The sequence below is a fragment of the Helianthus annuus genome, chromosome 1 (assembly GCF_002127325.2).
Source record: "Helianthus annuus cultivar XRQ/B chromosome 1, HanXRQr2.0-SUNRISE, whole genome shotgun sequence".
Classification (NCBI taxonomy): domain Eukaryota; kingdom Viridiplantae; phylum Streptophyta; class Magnoliopsida; order Asterales; family Asteraceae; genus Helianthus; species Helianthus annuus.
The window spans coordinates 76,079,399-76,095,544 of record NC_035433.2 but is presented as its reverse complement, the minus strand read 5'-3'; the positions used below and the strand labels follow the sequence as shown (position 1 = coordinate 76,095,544).

At 38.6% G+C, this 16,146-nt stretch overlaps 1 non-coding gene across 1 annotated transcript; it reads right to left on the bottom strand.

The window, feature by feature from the left end:
* Positions 1-594: 594 nt before the first annotated feature.
* LOC118482979 lies at positions 595-701 on the bottom strand. The gene has a single exon (XR_004869404.1). It is a non-coding gene; the product is annotated as a small nucleolar RNA R71 (small nucleolar RNA).
* Positions 702-16,146: the final 15,445 nt, after the last annotated feature.

The following is a 16,146-nucleotide window of genomic DNA, read 5'->3' as shown; positions in this document are numbered from 1 at the left end:
GGCCGTGTTCGCTCAACACGGGGCCGTGGTGAACCTTCTGACCAACATTCTTTTCTGTTTTTATTGCAGGACTTGGAACCCGACGCCAACCTCACGTAGTGTATGAGCTCCAGTTCCAATAAAGACATAAAAGAACCATTAGAAGAACCTGAACGCTTTCTCAGAAAAAGGTTAAAAGCCAAAAACCAAGAGAAGGTTTCGGGTGATCCACCTCCAATGGCGGACCAACGTACCCTTATGGATTATCTACGGCCCACCGTAGGTAATCTGGGCGCCGCTATCAATGCTCCGAATGTCGAAGCCAATAACTTCGAGCTTCGACCGCATTTGATACAAATGCTCCAAAACTCCGCAACCTTCCACGGGCTTGCGGACGAGGATCCCCATCTACATATAACTAATTTCTTAGAAATATGTGATACCTTTTGGATCAATGGGGCATCAAACGACGCCATCCGCCTCCGTATGTTTCCATTCTCACTAAAAGACCGAGCGAAAGCTTGGCTCAACGCCCTCCCAGCTGGTTCGGTAAACACCTGGGATGAACTAGCCCAAAAATTTCTATATAAGTATTTCCCTCCTGCTAAAACTGCTAAATTAATGACTGAAATTAATACATACTCACAAGAGGACGGGGAATCCTTATATGAAACTTGGGAAAGGTTCAAGGAGCTATTACGCAAGTGTCCCCATCACGGCCTCGCAATATGGCAACAAGTATCCACTTTCTACAATGGATTGTTGCCACACACTAGGCAGACACTTGATTCTAGCTCCGGGGGACTTTTAGGTAACCGACGCCCACATGAAATATATAATCAGATTGAGGAAATTGCTCAAACTAATTTTCAATGGCACACCCCCCGGGGAAATAAGTCTATCGCCCCGGGCGCCCATAAGGTCGACGAAAGCACTTCTTTACAAGCCCAAATCGAGGCCCTTTCTTCAAAAATAAAAAAATTAGAAATGACAAAAACCGTCTCGGTTATGGCTTGTGAAGGGTGTGGTGGGTCACATGAAAATTGGAGTTGTATGAAAGAAACGGACGATCAACAAGAAATGGTAAACTACATTGATAATAGACCTAGGCCGTCGGGTCCTCCAACGGGAACTTACAACCAAGGATGGCGAAACCACCCAAACCTTGGTTGGAGGGAACCCGGCAATAGTAGTAACCAACAAACCCAACGAACAAACTTTCAGCAATCAAGAAATGAGTCACAAAATTTCACTCAACAACAAGGTGGACGAGAAAGGCTCGAAGATACTATATCTCGCCTCGTCTCTGACACTGATAAGAAAAACTCGGAAAGATTTCTACAATTAGAGTCTAATTTTAGGAATCAACAAGCTAGCATTCAAAACATAGAAAAACAAATAAATCAAATAGCTCAAAACTTTTCCGAGAGACCGCAAGGCGCATTACCTAGCAATACCGAAACAAACCCAAAGGCGCAAGTTCACCTCATCACACTACGAAACCGCACCGTAGGGCCTGCAGAAGTACAGCCACCTACGGAAGAAACGATGCCAACACCTCTGCAGGAAAAGAACTCTCCTCCATCACCAGAGCCTACCAAGGCTCCTCGAGTTCCGTACCCCGGTAGGTTAATTCGTCAAAAGACCAATGAGCAATTCGCAAAATTCGAAAGTCTGTTAAAACAGTTGCATGTCAATATTCCTTTTATCGAAGTCCTAACCCAAATGCCCAAATACTCTAAATTTATGAGGGACTTCCTTACCCATAAAAAGAAAATTGAAAATTTGCAATTAGTTAATTTCGGCGAAGAATGCTCTGCCCTCGTACTCAATAAACTACCCCAAAAGAAAATCGATCCCGGAAGTTTCACGATTCCATGCTCAATAGGGGAATCACCCGTTCGCAATGCCTTGGCCGACCTAGGGGCTAGCATTAACCTCATGCCCTCATCAATGTTCAAAAGGCTTGGCTTGGGAACCACGAGCCCTACAAAAATAAGCATACAACTCGCTGATCGATCCGTCAAGTTCCCACAAGGTGTCATCGAGAATGTCTTGGTAAGGGTAAGCAGATTCGTTTATCCAGTTGACTTTGTCATACTCGATATGGAGGAAGACACCGAGGTCCCCCTTATACTAGGGAGACCCTTCCTTGCCACAGCACAAGCGGTGGTAGACATGAATGACGGGACACTCACTTTGAGGTATGGGGATGATGAAGTGAAGTTCGGAGTTGGGAAAAGAATAGAGGACGACGACCCAGTAAACTACATGAAGGTTATTGATTCAAGCTTGGATGCTGCTCTCCGACGGTGTAACATGGGAAGCAAGGCATCCCACTCAGAAGATATATAACCTCAAATCGGATCTAGCCAAGGACCCTTATAAACGTGGCGCACCACGGAGGCATTCCGCGGAACTATCCTTAGTTTAGTTTAATCTTTTAGTTTTTGCAGAATAAAACACACTCATGGTGGTAATGGATGAAAAAGGGAACGAGAAAAATGGAACCATGCACGAAGAACAGAGCAACCCGACAAAAATCTCCATCACAGAAGGCTCAACACGGGCCGTGCCCAACCAACACGGCCCCGTGCTGAGCCCCCTGCAGAAAATCACCCAGTTCAGGTAACTGGACACGGGCCGTGTTCAGCGGACACGCCCCCGTGTCCAGGCTTCTGTTTCAATTCTCTAATTTTTGTTACTGGCACTTGACCACGGGGCCGTGCCCGGTCAACACGGGGCCGTGTCCAGGATGCCAGTAACATAAATCTTTGCTTTTTAACCCACTTTTACACATTCTAATCAACCAAAAATGTTATTTTTGGACACATTGAGGACAATGTGTAATTTAAGTGTGGGGGGATGCTAAAACCTTGAAATTTTGCAAAATCCTAAACACAAGCCTTACACAAAACTCTATTGGAACCGCTAAACACCCCAAATTTTTTCAAAAACTTTTTTTTTTAAATTTTTTTTTATTTACTTGTCTTAGTTTAAGTTGGGAATAACAAGTTCTAAAAAGGTTATATTTTTACAAGTTTACAACCGATAGCGTCGTGATAAAAAAAGAACCAACATAAGAAAATTATGAAACGGCATAACAAGTCTAGTTAAAAATTTGATTATATATACTTGGTCACATTAAAAACCCATTCCCACAAAAGTGAGTTTTGAGCCTTTATTGAGCATAAAAATATACATATTTAGACTAAATGCTCATTTTTCGTTTCTTGTGTGAATAGCCGCTCGGTTCTTACAAATCTAGAACTTGCCACGACGATACATTCCCGGTCCTTACCAACTTAAACCCAAGTAAGTAAATGATGGAGGCATTAGGACTAACCATTTTTCTTTCAAAACCATTATTTTTCATTTGTTTTACCTACCCAAAATCCCCCTAGATAGCCCCTTTGAGCCTAAACCTTTCATTTCATTACCCCAAAACCCTTTTTACCCACCAAAAACCTTTTTATTTTTCACCCTTTATTTTAGTAACAAGCTCGCTTTTTCGTAAACTCACCTTTTTATGTGACGATCAAAAAAAAAAATATATGATGATGAAGTCAAAAACAAACAAAAGCTATAAAAAAGCTTGTTTGGAGAAATACTTCAAAATAAAAAGTCACTAAAAACAAGGTATTTTATGAAAACCGACGCTTTTTACGATTTTCGCCCTTTTTATTAACCACTAACCCAACCACCCACCTTTAACCCAAAGCCTAACCCTTCACCCAAAAGTCCTCTTGATATTTACAAAGGTAAAAAGTTAAAAAGGAGGAGGATTGATTGCTTGGCAAGCCTATGGAAGGCGTAAGTTCCGTGCCGCTCTCGAGTGATTCACTAAAAATATACACCTTCGGCCGAGTGTTGAGTGATCTCCCGTGAGGTATGTGAACTTGTATATAAATGGAATTTTAATAAGGCATGCTATGCCCAAATAAGTAATTTATCTTATGAAAAGTTCAAAATAAATCATAACGAATAGGATTGTAAATAAATAAAAATAAAACCTATAAAAACCTTGGATTCCCGACACTCTAGGACAAGCTAAAAAACTTCTCTTCTACCTATTTCATTTGGGAGTGTAAGCCACATTTAAAGAGTTTTGCTTGAGGACAAGCAAAAGTTCAAGTGTGGGGGTATTTGATGTGTGTAAAATGCAACATATAAATCACATCAATTAAGGCATAAAACTAACCCTTTTTAAGTACTAATGTTGGAAAAAGAGTGTTTTTGTCTTCCTTTTGTATTTTCAGGATGAAATGAGCTCAAAATCACAAAAGAAGCAAAAAGACAACTAATTCTACCATAAATACAAGAAAAGGAACAAAAGTAGACTGCCCGGACCCTCAAGGGCACCTCCCAAAGCAAAGGAGAAGAAACAGAGTCTGAACACGCCCCGTGTCCAGCGAACACGGGGGCGTGCCCAGGAAGCAGCAGAAAAGACAAACCAGTAGAAGCTTCCATTGCCCACCACGGGGCCGTGTCCAGCGGGCACGGGGGCGTGGTGAAAGTACAGCAGGCGCATTAATTGTAATTCGCAATTACAATTAATGAAGAGGGAGAATGTCAGACGGGTACGGGGCCGTGTCCAGCGGACACGGGGCCGTGTCCAGCGGACACGGGGCCGTGTCCAGCCTTCTGTTCAGCCTATAAATAGAGGAGCTTGGTTTCATTCTCTCTCATCCCTTGGCACACCACCTCTCTCACACTTCATCCACCACCCACCACCACCATAACACCATCATCCACCACCATCATCCATTGTCCATCGTAGAGTGTGTGAGTCGTCTCGGGATCCAAGATTGATCGTAAGAGTTCTTGACAATCAAGGCCATGTTTGCCTAAGTCTCTTACATCACTTGGTGAAGACAAGTGTTTAGTATAATACTTTTTATTTTTAATCTTTTGCACTTTTTATTTGGTTTTGTATTAATGACTTTAATAACTAGTTACTTATGTTGAAGGTGATCTTTCCTTATCGTTTGTCCGTGGTGTCTTGGCATTATTTTACTGTCTATATAAAATAAAAGATTTTCACCATTCATGTCTCCACGGTCTATATGGAGGTATGTTGGCTACCTGGTCGGGGGTTAAGGGAACGGTTTGGTAAGGGTCTTGCCCTTGTTCAGCGTTTAGAGGTCCTGCTTGGGACCTGGGTCAAATTTAGTAGGATCTCCTTCAATGCCCATAGGTATTGGATGGCGGGGATCCAAACTCTTTGACCCCCTCATAAGTTAACTACTATTAATACTATAACCCGGCTATTTAGGACTGTATCCCTGCTGACTCAGACTACTTAGCCGAGGGTAACGTCACCGCCAAAAGCGGGGCCTACCACAATTTGCATTAATAACTTAATTCATTATCTTTCAATAATCCGACCCTTTAGGATTGTATCCTTGCTGACTCAAACTACTGGGTTGAGGGTAACGTCGCCTTCAAAAGAGGGGCCTACTACAATAACTAAGATAATCTCTTAAACAAGTGCAAAAGTGCAAAAATAATCAAAGGTTATACTAATACACGTGTCGGATCCAAGTGATTCATCTTGTCTATCTGTTTTTATTTTTATTTTTATTTTCAGCATTTAGTTAGTTTTTATTTTTCTTAGTTCAAAACATTTTTCTAACTTTTCGATTTGATTAGACGTTGAGGATAAACCGGTATTAAAAGCTCTTGTGTCCTTGGACGACCTCGGTATCTTACCAACACTATACTACGTCCACGATGGGTGCACTTGCCCATATGTGTGTTTAGTGTTAGTAAATATCGTGTTTTATAAATTTAAAACTTGGTTAAAAGTGTAAAAAGGGGCTTAAATACTCATCAAAATAATATTACACTACACACGCATCATTATCTGTACCTTGTTTGGACGTGCTTGATTCCTGATTATTAGAGTAACTAATCTAACCGAGCAAACCAAGGTGAGTTCACACACTTTCTAAGGCATGGGATCCCCGGTGGTTGGGAATGGGTTAAAGAATTAAAACGGAACCTACATATCCTCCTTGGGTAGGATATGTACCTCTATCCTCCATGGGTAGGATGCCAATATTAACCCTGCGTATTCTCCTTGGGTAGAATACGTACGTTCGTCCTCCTTGGGTAGGACAACAGCCTTAAACTTACTAGACAAAACTCTATCATTAAGTCCCTCATTTTTATATCGACTTAATCGCCGGGCCAATGGCGAGCGGGTCATTAGTTAATAGCGCTATTAGGGTTGACAAGCCTCACACCGTGCCGGTAGGACGGGCGTGTACTAATGGATCTGGGCACTCAGTCAATGATGATAGACATTGACTTAGGGCATAACTTACTTCCGTCAGTTGTCGATATGGTAACGGTCTAGTGGTTCACATGTGGAAACCCCCCACTGATTATGGATATGGTTTGGGGAAAAACAAAGATACTGGTTAACTCGTGGTTTACGAAACAACTTATGGTTTTCAAAGCAAACTTTTAAAACTAAACTACCAACTGTGAACTCGCTCAACTTTGTTGTTGACTCCTTGTTACACGCCTTGCAGGTCGCTAGGTATCTATGGAGCTTTGACGAGGAGGCATGGTCGTTGTGGGACATGGAGAGTTGTGTGCCATGTTAAACTTTATGAACTTATTGAAGTTATGTTTTGGTTTTACGTTTTATGCTTCCGCTGTTTAGTTTGAACTTGGTTAACTCGTTTTTGAACACCAATTATATTGCGTGGTTGGATTTTATCTATTTTAAATACGTTGTTCAATATGATTGGTGACTTGATCCTGGTCAGTCACGCCTCCATGCGGTGATACTCGGCTTGTGGATTTTGGGGGTGTGACACGAGATTTCTTTTAAGGGGGTGAGGATGTAACACCTCGCAAAAATCATGTCCAATATAATAAAGACACGTGTCATAAACCCGGAACATGTTAAAAGATAACTGAAGGGATTAAAAGTGTCAACATGTTAATTCTACCTCTGAGTGACCTTTTAACGTTCCCAAAGCTTTGTAAAATATAAATACACTCTCATGAATATCTGATAAAGATTTCATAAACATCCGGTTAAATTTTGTGATAAATAATTCAACTTCCAAGAAATAGAATCCCATGTGCAAATCCGACAATTCTTCATGCAATGGCCATTTTCAAAGACTCCAAGACAATACTATTGCATTGCAACACTCCCAAGATCATGCAGACCTGATCATGTGGACCCTTCCTGCTGAAAGTGACTATAGATACGAGTTTAGAAAGTTGCATGGTCAAATATGAAAGCTCTCAAAATTTTTTTTTCTCTGATGGAAGGCTTACGGACCGTAAAGCTTTCGCCTTACCGTCCGTAAGATGGATTAACTGGGCGATACAATTTGAATTACGGATACTGACCGTAAGGGCTTAGGCTTACGGTCCGTAAAGACTGTATCTGGGCAGAAAAATGGACAGCTGCAGCTTACAGCCCTTCCACCGCCTTTGTAAGCTAGTTTTTCAATACCAGGGACTGTGCAACTGGTTTTAGCAGCCTAGGGACACTTGGGAACATCTGGTAACAACCTAGGGACACTTGCTTTGATCTTAGGACTTGCAAAACACTATATAAAGGGCCTTCCTGTTCTTTGTTCTTGCACAAATCATTTGAAACTCTCTCAAACTCACTTCTCTGGAGCCTCCTGGACTTCTAAGAAGCTTTATCTAGTTCAAACTTTGTGCTAAGGACTCTTGTAAGTGTACTTAGCCTTTGTAATTAAGTTTTCATTAGTGTAATGACTGAAAGTCAAAGATATCGTAATTAAGCTTTGACTTTGTGATTAATCACTAACGGTCCAGCCATTATTCGAATTAAAAGTGGCTATGTGTTAGTAATTATGTAGGTGTTAAACCCTTAAAAAGGCACCTTCTAATTATCACATTATCTCAGTCAATTGTCGGGTCAAAGTTATGAACAAAGAGTCAAACGGGTCAGTTTTTACAAAATAATTTATAACTGATAATGCAGAGGTTATGGAACATGTTTTAACACTTAAATAACTTGGTAAATAATATAAGAACATGTCTAGGCATGTTCAACCCGACAATTCTGAGTTTAGGCTTGGTTCGCAACCAAAAGTCGCAAAAGTAGAAATTTGCTTTGACTTTCAGTTCTGACCCGATTTAGCTTAGTTTAGATATGCCTTAGGGTTCCTTTGGGACCATATTATATGTTAGTACAACTCTCTGAAGTTATACTACATGGTTCCGTATAAATCATAGATTACATGCATGTTCCGTTATTTGCTTAAAATTGACCATTATGCGCTTTTATAATTAAAACGAGATTTTTGAAAATGTGAGAGAACAAAAACCTTTATTACTAAATTATAAGTATGTCCTAAAAAATTGACATCCATTTCTGGTCTAAAATGAGAGTTATGCACAATATCGTAAAACGATAGCTTTTTGTTAATTAAATAGCACTTTTGGCATAAATCATATTTAAACCCAATTTTTGGCACCAAACTTTCCACCTACTGTTAAGATATAATATTTAGGGATTTTTGGAAATTTTTGTTGAATTTTAAACTGAACAAAACATGGAGTTCTTGCATGGACTCGGTAATTGACGATAACGCCCCTTTCGCTAATAAAATGAGTTTTACGCACCCTTTACATGTCAAACCTTCTTCCATAGATTTTATATATTAAATAAAATATTTTGAGCAGTAGAGTCTGATCAATGTCTCAGATTTCCTTTTTCAACTTGAATATCGTCAAATACCGACTTTTATGCGACTTAGGCGCATAGTATGGTTTAAAAACCATATTTGGCACCTAAGGCTTGTTACCTACTGATGTTATGGATAAATTTTTATAATTTAACAGTAAGTTCAAGTTTTGAACTCATATTTCCAAATTTGACCCTTAAAGCATATGTGAAATGACCAAAATGCACCTACGGTGCATAGTTTGGCCATAAATGATAAATTTCACATGTGTATGATATCTTACTGATATAACTTATTAAAATAAATATTTTTACTGATTATTTTAGACCAGAACCTCAGATTACTATTTAACCTCTTTTATAAAATTTAAAATTACCAAATTACCCTTACATGGCATAATGAAAGATATCCTACTGATATCATAACATATTTAAAGCATATTAACTTATGGAACATGTACATGACTCTTTCGGTTACCCGTTATGCATTTTCGCGCTCGGTACGATTTATGTTACTAGTTTGCATAAATTAACCGAAACGGGTCAAACCTTATCATTTTTACTTCAAAATCCAAAATGTATTTAGTTTACTCATTTTATACAAGTCCTCATACTTGTTGGGTCTAAATCACATTCTAATCCGGTCTTCGCTTAATCTTGCGTTCCAGATTAGGAGCCTAGTAAAAGCTACTGTACTTGTTGATTTGATATACGGCTGGGAATAAAATTAGATTTTAGCCCAGATAAATACTTATAATTTATTTTCCGTTATATGAGCTTAGGATACGGTATCTAATAATACCGCTTGGTCGGGTATTGAATCTTTAATCGATTAGTGGTTAAATCATTGAGATAACCCGTTTTAATCTGTTTTGTTTGATGCAATGCCTTTGGGGGGTTAAAGATCGTGTCATGGATATCCTCGGCTCATTCATTGAATGGCCACGACTTAAGCACGGGGTGTAGACATACACCTGACAGTTGTGTATGTAAAAGATATAACCACTCATTGAGGATAACTCGCCATGGGATTATATTAGTGGTTTGTCTATTAATCTTGTATCAGCTCTTCTAACCGGGTCCTGAATGGACGACAAACATAAAAATCTGTATACAAGATTATTTTAAATAATTGTCCCAAGTTATAAAAGAATATTTGTGACTTGTGCATTTAAATCAATTTTATAAACACTTTAAAAAAAGAGTCAGTTAATTGTATTTACCAGTGTAAACTGACGTATTTTTCAAAAAGGTTAAGTGCAGGTACTATGCGTAATGGGCTGGAAACTCCAGAGTGATTAAATAAAGAGTCTTGCAAGCTTTTATCACTTTAAGTCTGTTGAACAATATTTCTTTTGATTTGATCCGCCTGTGGATCCACTTACAACCGTTGTGTAATATTTCATTATACTTTCAAATCGGTTTGTAATATTACTTTAAGACTTCCGCTGTGCATTAAACTGTGATTATTTGACTATGATGATATCAACTACGTCACGATACTCCCCACCGGGCCCACCGGTAATACGTGGAAATATCGGGGTGTGACATTAGATGTCACTATCAGGATGATGTCACCCAATTACAAACAGAGTTTTCGTACTTAGTATTAATAGATCTCACGTGTTAGAGATCTAGTTATCACTATACATCACCTTTTCTTTTGTACGAAAAGGACTGTTGGTGATTAGGCTGAGAGGAGTCTGTAGTGTCAATCTTTCTATAAAAAATTTCTGTAATCATTTGATTATAATTGAAAAGAGATGTTGATGATGATTCCTCGCTTGTGATTATTTATCTTTACTTATACAATACAAAATTGTTTGCTCTCAATTGTTATTTAATCACAAGTCTTGTATACTTAGACCTAACAATTTGACATCAGTTTCTGGTCTCAAACTAAAGTTATGCAAGATATCGTAAAATGAAGCTTTTTGTTAATTAAATTGCATTTTTAGCATAAATCATATTTAAGCCCAATTTTTGGCACCAAACTTATTACCTACTGTTATGATATAATTTTTAGGGATTTTTTGAATTTTTGGTCAGATTTTATACTGACCGTAACATAGAGTTGTTGTGTGAATTCGGTAATTGACAATAATGCCCTTTTTATTAATAAAATGAGATTTACATATCAATAACATATCAAACCTTTTCCTACTGATTTTATATGATAAATAAAATATTTTAAACAGTTAAGACTGATCAAAATCTCAGAATTTCATAAACATCTCGAATATCGTCAATTATCGACTTTTACGCTAGGCGCATAGTATGGTTTAAAACCATATTTAGCACCTAAGACTTGTTACCTAATGATTTTATAAATAAATTTTAATACTTTAACAGTAAGTATAAGTCATGAACTCAGATTTCCAAATTTGACCTTAAAAGCATATGTGAAATGACCAAAATGCCCCTACGGTGCATAGTTTGGCCATAAATGGTAAACCTCACTTATGTATGATATCTTACTGATGTAACTTGATAAAATAAATATTTTTACAGAATGTTTTAGACCAGAACCTCAGTTTACTATTAAATCTCTTTTATAAACTTTAAAATGACCAAAATACCCTTACGGGGCCTAAATTGGTTTTAAATTCGTTTTGGGCATAATTGTAGATATCGTACTGATATCACAACATATTTTAAGCATAATAACTTGCGGGACTTGTACTTGACTTTTCTGGTTACCCGTTGTGCATATATGCGTTCGGTACGGTTTATGTAACTAGTTTGCATAAATTAACCGAAACAGGTCAAACCTTATCATTTTTGCTTAAAATCTAGAATGTATTTAGTTTACCCATTTTATACAAGTCTTCATACTTGTCGGGTCTAAATCACATTCCAATCCGGTCATCGCTTAATCTCGCGTTTCGTAACGTAAACCTTTCTTTAAACTAAGCGGTCTAAGTTTATAACTTAAATAAGACCCGTTAGTAATCTAATAGGTTATTAAAACCTTCGTTCCAGATTAGGAGCTCAGTAAAAGCTACCTACATTTGTTGAGTAGGATATATGGCTGAGAATACAAATTTTACAATTTAAGCTCAGGTAAATACTTTTAACTTATTTCCCTTATACGCGCTTGGGATACGGTAAATTATTACCGCTTGGTCGGGTATTGAACATTTAATCGATTAGTGGTTAAATCATTGAGATAACCCGTTTTAATTTGTTTTGTTTGATTTAAGCATTTGGGGGTTAATTACAGTGTCCTGGATATCCTCGGCCCATTCATTTGAAATGGCCACGACTTAAGCACGGGGTGTAGGCATACACCTGACAGTTGCGTATGTAAAATGGTATCCCACTCGTGAGGATAACTTCTTGTGGGCTTATACTAGTGGTGTGTCTATTAATCTTGTCCCGACTTCTATCCCGGGCCCTAAACGTACGACAAACTTGTGAATCTGCATACAAGATTATTTTATATAATTGTCCCAAGTTATAAAAGAATATTTGTGCCTTGTGCATTTAAATCAATTTTTATAAATGTTTTCAAAAGAGTCAGTTAATTGTATTTACCAGTGTAAACTGACGTATTTTTCAAAAAGACTAGGGGGCTATTTGTTTACCTCTTAATGAGGATCTTAATGGTTCAGACCTCTTACTAGTTCAGCAATTATTGGTTCAAACTGTTTGTTTCACGAGCAGATGTCTGAATGGTTCAGACATTTGCCTCTGAATGGTTAAGATTTATACAGAGTCTGAATGGTTAAGACCTCTAATCTGAATTAGTCAGACATTTGCCTCTGAACGGTTAAGCATTATACAGGCTCTTAATGGTTCAGACCTCTTACTGGTTCAGCACTTAATGGTTCGGACCTCTAACTGGTTCAGCACTTAACCATTCAGATGTTGCCAAACAACCCTTAAGTGGCAGGTACTACGCGAAATTGGCTAGAAGCACCTGAGCACTAAATAAAGAATCTTGCAAGTTCTTAGCGTTTAAAGTCTGTCGAACAATATTTTATTTTCTGTTTTAGATCCGCCTGTAGATCCACTTACAACAGTTTGTATAATATTTAATTATACTTTGCGTTTCGGTTTGTATTAATATTTTCATCTAAGACTTCCGCTGTGCATTAAACTGTGATTATTGACTATGATGATATCTACTACGTCACGATGCTCCCCACCGGGCCCACCGGTAATACGTGGAAATATCGGGGTGTGACAGCTGTTCTCAAAATAGCTCGAGCTAGGCCTGTTCACGGGTCGAGCCGAACCGAGCGGACCTTTGCTCGTGCTTGGCTCGTTTACAAACCGAACCGAGCGGAGCGTCATTTAAAACCGAGCCTCAAATCAAGCGAACATTTTTAACAGTAAATATTCCGAGCGAGCATCGAGCGAAGTTCAAGTGATTTGGACAACTGTGTCGCCCGATTTAAATTTGCTGTGAGAGATAGTGACAATGTTTGGTCTCAAGTTTTTTTTTGTCTTAAAAAACATGAACATTTCATGCCATAATGGTTTTCTCATGAATAACAATGTTGTCGCCGACGAGCGATGATCATATTGCACGAACAATTACATTGAGAGCAGGAGACGATCGACTTAGGGTAACGACATGAAACATTGAGGCGATGAGCAATCTATCGTTTATCGGTTTAGGGTTTAACTTTTAGATTTGATTTTAGTTTTTTTATTGGCGTAATTGGGCTAGTACATATAGATATAGTTGTACATTTGTATATAGTGGACCAAAATCTAATAGAGTGGAATATATAAAACTATAAAATTAATCTATTTAAGTATATATGTATGTGTAATATGTGTATATATATGTATAATTTATATGTGTATATACATGTTTAGACATGTATGTGTATATGTATATGTATATATATATACTAATTAAAAATAATAATTCAAGCCGAACCGAGCCGAGCGGACCTATGCTCATGCTTGGCTCGTTTACAAACCGAATAGAGCAGAGCGGCTCGTTTACAACTGAGCGTCAAATCAAACAAGCATTTTCCGAGCAATTTCCGAATGAGCGTTGAGCGAACGACGAGCGGCGAGTGATTTAAACGGCTCTAGCTCAAGCTAAAATTAGTAGGCTCGAACCGAGCCGAGCTCGAGCCTAGTCGGGCTCGACCCGGCTCATTTACACCCCTAGTTGTAATCAAGCATTTCATTCATTTAGTGTGACTAAATGATAGTAATGGCCACATGAACTCACTGTACGTGTGGCCATTTTATTATTTAGTCACATAAGTTTACTATAAGAATGGCTAAAAACTATTTCTAGACACACAAACAATTTTGTAATTTTAAAAGTGACTATTGTCTAACCTTTAGTCACATATTAAGTTTTGTAATTTTAAGTGTGGCTATTGTTGGTCACACATTTTTTTTTCTCATGACATTTGCTACCACCACGTTTTTAAGGAGTTTTCGATGATGATACCATTGAAGATGATGGCCGGCCATAATGAGTGGTTATTTAAAGGAAAAATCAACACGTGTCAATAAAAGATGGAACAAATAGGCACAACATGCATAAACCCATGGTGGTGTTTGGCCTAATAAAAATGATAGTCATGTATCTGTTGACGTTGTTTGTGGATTCCGACCACCATTATAACCACAATTGCACCAACACAACTATCGGCATCACCATCATCAAACTAACAAAAGAAAAAGAGAAAAAAAAATGAAAACAAATAAAACAACCGACTCAGATGTACAATCATCATCGGAGTAAAATAAAGAGGCTCAGATGTGACCACGGTTGCAACTGGAGTTGCCATGCCAAGTAGCCAACCACCTTCATCGCCACAACAAATCTCAATATGTGAACTTTAAAGGATTCAAGGTAGAAGCAAAACAGTAACAACATCCAAACCCGCCGCTGCCATAGACGGTCGGAGTCGTCGGCAACGGGAGGCAACAGCCACCTCTTTCTCTCTCTAGAAACCCCCTAGGTCTCTTTCTCTCTCTCTGTTTTTCTCTCTACAAAATAACGCAGTCACACATTCATCGCCGCCACGGGAACGGTTGGTAATATCGCTGGAAAAAGGGGTACCAAAATGACAGAAAATCCTTGTTTAGAGAGAGAGGGAGAGAGAGAGAGAGATGGGTTGAAGATGACATGAGGGGGTGTCTGTATCTGCAAAGCAAGGTTTTTAAAACCTTCAAAATCAACGTGTCCAGCAAAAAACAAAAGTAAGTAGGTACTGATGTGTGTCGGTGTGTAATATATTTTTGATGTATATTTAAGCCCCTTTTTACACTTTTAGCCAAGTTTTAAATTTATAAAACACGATATTCACTAACACTAAACACACATATGGGCAAGTGCACCCATCGTGGACGTAGTATAGTGTTGGTAAGATACCGAGGTCGTCCAAGGACACAAGAGCTTTTAATACCGGTTTATCCTCAACGTCTAATCAAATCAAAAAGTGAGAAAAATGTTTTAAACTAAGAAAAATAAAAACTAACTAAATGCTGAAAATAAAAATAAAGTAAAAACAGATAGACAAGATGAATCACTTGGATCCGACACGTGTATTAGTATAACCTTTGATTATTTTCGCACTTTTGCACTTGTTTAAGAGATTATCTTAGTTATTGTAGTAGGCCCCTCTTTTGAAGGCGACGTTACCCTCAACCCAGTAGTTTGAGTCAGCAAGGATACAATCCTAAAGGGTCGGATTATTGAAAGATAATGAATTAAGTTATTAATGCAAATTATGGTAGGCCCCGCTTTTGGCGGTGACGTTACCCTCGGCTAAGTAGTCTGAGTCAGCAGGGATACAGTCCTAAATAGCCGGGTTATAGTATTAATAGTAGTTAACTTATGAGGGGGTCAAAGAGTTTGGATCCCCGCCATCCAATACCTATGGGCATTGAAGGAGATCCTACTAAATTTGACCCAGGTCCCAAGCAGGACCTCTAAACGCTGAACAAGGGCAAGACCCTTACCAAACCGTTCCCTTAACCCCCGACCAGGTAGCCAACATACCTCCATATAGACCGTGGAGATATGAATGGTGAAAATCTTTTATTTTATATAGACAGTAAAATAATGCCAAGACACCACGGACAAACGATAAGGAAAGATCACCTTCAACATAAGTAACTAGTTATTAAAGTCATTAATACAAAACCAAATAAAAAGTGCAAAAGATTAAAAATAAAAAGTATTATACTAAACACTTGTCTTCACCAAGTGATGTAAGAGACTTAGGCAAACATGGCCTTGATTGTCAAAAACTCTTACGATCAATCTTGGATCCCGAGACGACTCACACACTCTACGATGGACAATGGATGATGGTGGTGGATGATGGTGTTATGGTGGTGGTGGGTGGTGGATGAAGTGTGAGAGAGGTGGTGTGCCAAGGGATGAGAGAGAATGAAGCCAAGCTCCTCTATTTATAGGCTGAACAGAAGGCTGGACACGGCCCCGTGTCCGCTGGACACGGCCCCGTGCCCGTCTGACATTCCCTCACTTC